This window comes from Mirounga leonina, unplaced genomic scaffold (genome assembly GCF_011800145.1).
Source record: "Mirounga leonina isolate KUSES-001 unplaced genomic scaffold, KU_Mleo_1.0 Mir_114, whole genome shotgun sequence".
Classification (NCBI taxonomy): domain Eukaryota; kingdom Metazoa; phylum Chordata; class Mammalia; order Carnivora; family Phocidae; genus Mirounga; species Mirounga leonina.
In genome coordinates, this window is record NW_023270265.1 from 37526359 (window position 1) to 37532365 (window position 6007).

Consider the following 6007-nt stretch of genomic DNA (forward strand, 5'->3'; position numbering starts at 1 on the left):
AAGGTAAAACTGTCCAGCAACCAACAATGTGGGTGGATACACTGCTTTGAGTCCCAAAGGTCCTTCCGTTGTTTGGCTCAGAAGTCCACACCACAATGCTAATAAAAGCTAAAATGAGATAGATGGACAGACCTTAGCCACCAGACACTAAGCCCCTCATGGGATGAACTAAATCCTTACCGGGCTCACGGAACTCCTAGCACCCAGCCCAGCCTCTACTCAGCACTCCAGTGTGAGGACAGTGGGCCCGCTCCCGGCCATCCCTCCCTCCCTCATGTTCTGCCTGTTGCTGAATCAGCTGGGGACCTTGTTAAGCAGGATCCCGCTCCCGGTGCTCCTCCCACTTGAGGGCTTTGCTCCTAAAAGGAAGCCTCAGAGCACATTCCAAGATCTTCCCACCCACAACCCAAGGATTCTGATTCCAGAGGTCCAGGGTGGGGCCCTGGAATCTGCATTCTAATGGCCACTGCCAGATGATTTGATTAGGTGGACAAGGGACACTCGAGGGACATCACCCCCAGGGTCATGGGAAGAGGCACATGTGTCTTCTGAGAGGCGTCAGGACGTGGAATGAGCACATGGGTGGTTCTGAAGGGTGAGGGCCCACCGTTTTCAGTAATTCTGGGGAAGAGGCTAATGACGGCCACCCCTTGCCTCCTCCTCCAAAAAGAACCCTGTTCCAGAGGTGAGAAGCCCACTTTCGTTCCTTGCTCTTGGCCCCTGGGGAGTGTCCCAACCAGGGCTCCTAGAGGCGTTGCTGTCCCGACAGGTGGGAAATAACAATAATTCTTTATTTTTTAAAGATTTTATCTATTTTTGTGAGAGAGAGAGAGCAATCGCACACGAGTGACGGGGGAGGGGCAGAGGGAGAAGCAGGCTTCCCGCCGAGCAAGGAGCCCGACGCAGGACTCGATCCCAGGCCCTTAGATGCGGCAGGAACCCGGTGCTCGGCTGCAGGAGAAGCCATTCCTGCAGGCCGTTCCTCATCGTCAGGCATCATTCCTCTTTGCCTTGCCTCCCAGAGCCAGGGGCCAGCCAGTCTCTGCCGGGATTCAGCCTGGGTCCCTGCCCAGCGAGGGGCCTTTCTTCCTCCCAACAAAGGTAGTGCCCCCAAGGAGAGCTGCTGACTGAACCGGCCCCGAAGTCTGGTGATCGAGGCGTGTGTCCCAGACCCCAGTTTTTGGAATCCTCTCTGTCGCTGGGCTGAGAGAGGCTGGAGGACAGTCTGCTGAGAGGCAGGGGCAGGTCTCCAGGCCAGGCCTCAAAAGACTTGTGCCTCATAAATATAATTTCCCCAGAGCAGAGAGGGTGGGACAGACCTCCTCACAGTGCCCACCCACCTCCAGCCACGTCCACACCTGTCCTCAGGGCATAATGCCATCTCTGACCTCTTTCCTTCCAGAGCTGCCTCGATGTTCATTCCGACCCAGTTCCAGGTGGATAAACGTGGGCAAAGGTGGGGTCGGGGACTGCAGAGTGACTGACCCTTGTCCCCACGGGGCAGCCCTGTTCTAGGCATACTTGCGGATGGAAGGCAGTAACAAGAATGGATTATAAGCTATTCTTGGCCATCATTTCTCGGGCCTGGTGCAGTGCTTCCATTCTGCTGGGGAAGAAACCAGAGCCCAGACATGGGAAGAGGCTGACCTGGGCTCCCCGAGGCCCCGGGCCACGCCTCCAGCTCCCAGGCCAACAGCTTTCCTGCAGGGCCTTTGCGATCTCTCTGGGCTCTCCCTCTTCTTCATGGCCTCGCGCCTCTGGAACCGACACCAGAGGGAGTCTCTATCTTTCCACTCTGTCTCTCTGCTGGGGACACAAACGATTCAGTCAATTCTAAATAGCAGCTGGTGAGATATGCAACGAATGTGCAGGGCCAGACACATCCACCCCTACTCGAAGCTGCTGACATGTTTGCGTGGGTTCCAGAAAGGCATTTGTGGTTATGTAGAGTGAGCCCCTGCACACTTACATATATGTACGTGTGTGTTGAGAGAGAGAGAGAGAGAGAAGACAGGTGGGAAATAACAATAATTCTTTATTTTTTAAAGATTTTATCTATTTTTGTGAGAGAGAGAGAGAGAGCAAGCCGCACACATGAGTGACAGGGGAGGGGTAGAGGGAGAAGCAGGCTTCCCGCCGAGCAAGGAGCCCGACGCAGGACTCGATCCCAGGACCCCAGGATCATGACCTGAGCCGAACACAGGCGCTTAACCCACTGAGCCACCTAGGCGCCCAATAACAATAATTCCTTACTGAGCTGAGAAGCCCAAGCCCACAGTGTCCCCCGCCCCCACCTTTCTCTTCAGGGCTGATGCCAAGTGACTTCCTCTTAGGATGATAAGGAGAATTGAAAGTATCATAAACAGGCCCAAAGAGAGAGGCCTTTCAGATTCAGAATGTGGATTAATTCAGAGTTCTTTAGTGAAGTTGAATTTCCAGATATGCAAGAAATGTGTTTTATTGGAAAAACTCTTCAAACATTTGAGTTAATGAATTCTTTGTCTAATGATCAAGGATCAGGAAGGATCTCAGAAGCCATTCTCAATACCGTCTCTGGCTAGATGGTTCTGGAAAACTAAGGGTTGACGTGAATCTTGCACTCACAGTACTAGACTCTGGAGCTGCCCGATTCCATAGCCACTAGCCACGTGTGACTTTTAAAATTTGAACTAATGAAAATTAAATAAAATTTAAATTGCATTTTCCAGTTGCACTAGCCACATTTGAAGTGGTCAGTAGTCCCATGTGGCAAGTGGCCACAGTATTGGACAGCATGGATAGAGACTATCATCACAGGAAGCCCTGGTGGACATTGGTGCTCTAGAACGTTAAACCCCCAAGAGGGGAGCAATTCACAACTGCCTTGTTCACCATCATGATCCTAGCACGTAAATACAGTGCATCACTCATGACGAGTGCCCAAGAGATACATGTTGAAGGAAGGAGTCACTAAATTTGGGGTTGCATTATAATTCCTAAGCATTCTGTTTGATGATGTTTTCAAATAAATATTCACATCAGTGATTCTGATAACAAAAATTTTTTGGGGTAGGGGGTCAGAACCAAATTAATTTCAAAGTCAAACTGCGGGCCTTTTTAATGTAATCTGTTTTCTCAATAGTTAACAGGTTTCTCTGAGTAATTGATATTGACTTGGGAGCTGTTATAGAGATACACACACACATACACACACAAATACAAGATCTAAAACCCTTTCACAAGGGTTTTTGTGACATGGTGAAGAAGGGAAGAATGACTTGTGATCTCTGGCTTACCTATTATCATTTGAAGAGGCACTATTCCATAAGTTTAATTTTAAAATTATGTTAATCATCATTTTCCTAAAACTTGTTAGCACCTCCTTGCCTTCTTCAACTCTTCTTACTCGGGGTCACGGCTTGGGAGTCTTTCATCACACTGCGTATTTCCTAAGGAGTACTGAGACCTGGAAGACTATTTCCTCCTCTACCAAGTGACCCGGGACTGCCTGTGTTTATGCCGGGGGCTGGGGAAGCGGACGAGGCAGCTCGTTTTAAATCTGCACAAACGGAGAGTTAATAGGCTCTGAGTGTGAGAGGTTTTGTGACTAAAGCCCACTCGTTTCTAGTACGGGGTTCGGTGACATTGATGTGGGGTGCTTGGTTCTCTTGACAGCGATGTCTGTGGTCTGATGTCTGCTGTCATTTGCTTGCCGCTTGAGGTTGAGACCACCAGGAAAATGATCGGAAGCCAGGTTCAATTACTCTGTCAGAGAAAGTAGAGAACAATGAACTACCAGACTGTGTGGTGACGGAGGAGATGGGAGAGGCAAGCGGTGATGGTGGAACGGAGCGCTAATGAGGACTTGCACCCGGCGTGGCCATGCTACGGAATCTTACCACAGCTTCCTGAAACCAGAGCTACGGTCATCCCCATGGTGTGGATGGGGAAGTTAAATAACTCGTTCGTGGCTAGTACATGACAGAGCCAGAATTTAAACCAGACAGACTGGCTTGGAGGCCGCAAGCCGACCTCTACCCCATGCTGAAAGCCTCCTGGAGGAGGAGGTGGCTCGAGCTCTGGAAGAGGATAATCCCCAAGGCTCAGGGATGCAGACTGCGAGCCTGGAGCGCACTTCCCCAGTGAAAACAGGGAATGTGAGGAATGACTCAGTTTTCTCATCCAGCACTGGTTTCAAGAATATCCATTCATCTTCTGGGCCTCTCGCCCAGGAGAACGTTCAAAGTCCACACCGTATGTTTCAGGAACCAGGAGAATTCTCTGGAGGCTCCTGTCATGACTGTTTAGCATTTTTTACAGCTCTCCTTTTAGATGGCCATCTGGCTCCATATAATGTTCAAGTTAACAAGCAATTAACGCACAGTTCCAATGACAAAGGCTGCTAGGCTGGTCCCCTGGACAGAAGATGAGGAATAAAGAATCCTTGACTTTGCAAGCCTTATCCCTGGGTGGAGGTAATACAAACATATACATAGAGAGCTGCAAGGCAAGTCCATGATCCTAAATCCTTTGTTAAAGTACAAATTCAGTGTTAAATGAGTAAACAGTTTATTTTTTTTTAAAGATTTTATATCTTTATTTGAGAGCGAGCGAGCGAGAGAGAGCAGGAGCAGAGGGAGAGGGAGAAGCAGGCTCCTCGCTGAGCAAGGAGCCCGATAATGCGGGACTCAATCCCAGAACTCTGGGCTCATGACCTGAGCTGAATGCAGATGCTTAACAGACTGAGCCACCGAGGCATCACTTAAATGAGTAAACAATTTAAAGACTAATCCTATGTAGTGGGTTTGGGAAAAGCTTCATAGGAAGGGTGACTTTCCTTTTTTTGCAGATGTGGGGGGGTGGAATTTTACCTCTGGCCAAACCCTCATCACAATATGCAGCCATCACAATACAATTGTCAGGACCAAAGAAGTTCTCAAAATCCATAGTACAGAATTCCTTAACTCTTATGCAATTTGAGCCCTTTGAACTGTCACCATCAGTACTTTTGGAGTACTTCTTGGGTTTAGGGCACAGTGCCAAGCACTGGTGATATTAAAAGGAATAAAAGATGGGACCTCAGGGAGGTGATAATCTAATTAAGGATATGGGTGTAAAAATTGCTTAGGGGTAAAAACTTCCCAAATAGAACTGAGGTATATATTCACACAAAAACTTGTCCATAAATATTCATAGTACCATTATTCGTAGTAGCCAAAAAGTAGAAATGTCCATCAATTGATGTAGGGATAAGTAAAATGTGATATAACCATATGATATAGATAAATATGATTTAGCCATAAAAAGGAGTGAAGTACCAACAAGTGATACAAATGGATGAACCTTCTAAACGTTATGCTAAGTGAAAGAAGCTAGTCACAAAAGGCCACATGTTATATGATCCTGTTTATATGAAATGCCCAGAATACACACGATTGTACAGATAGAAAGTAGATTAAGGGGAGAGGGGGAAATGGAGGGAGGGTGACTGCTCATGGATACCGATGGGGTTTCTTTTTGGGGTGATCAAAAATTTTTGGAATTAGATGGTGGTGATGCCTGTAAAACTCCGAGAATACACGAAAAACCACTGAATTGTACACTTTAAAAAGGTGAACTTTATGATATATAAATTATATATCTCAACAAAAATATATAAAAATAAATTTCACTCATAGACTCTAAACTGGGGTAGGGAAATTGGATACTAAGGCATTCCCCCCACCCCAACCTTGGAGATAGACTTCATTTATAGTTGATGAAGAATAAGGGCAGGAGCCGTCTTCCCCATGGACTGATTGAGCAGCCTTTTCTAAAACATTACCTCATGTGAAGATGGTAAGGGCATCCCTGTGTAAGAAACAGTTGATTACCTGATTAGTAAAAATCTTTAGCTCTCTTATAGGTAATAATTCTTATTACCATCAAATCTCAAAAGTACCTCGGGGCACCTAGATGGCTCAGTTGGTTAAGCGTCCGACTCCTGATTCTAGCTCAGGTCGTGATCTCAGGGTTGTGAGATCGAGCC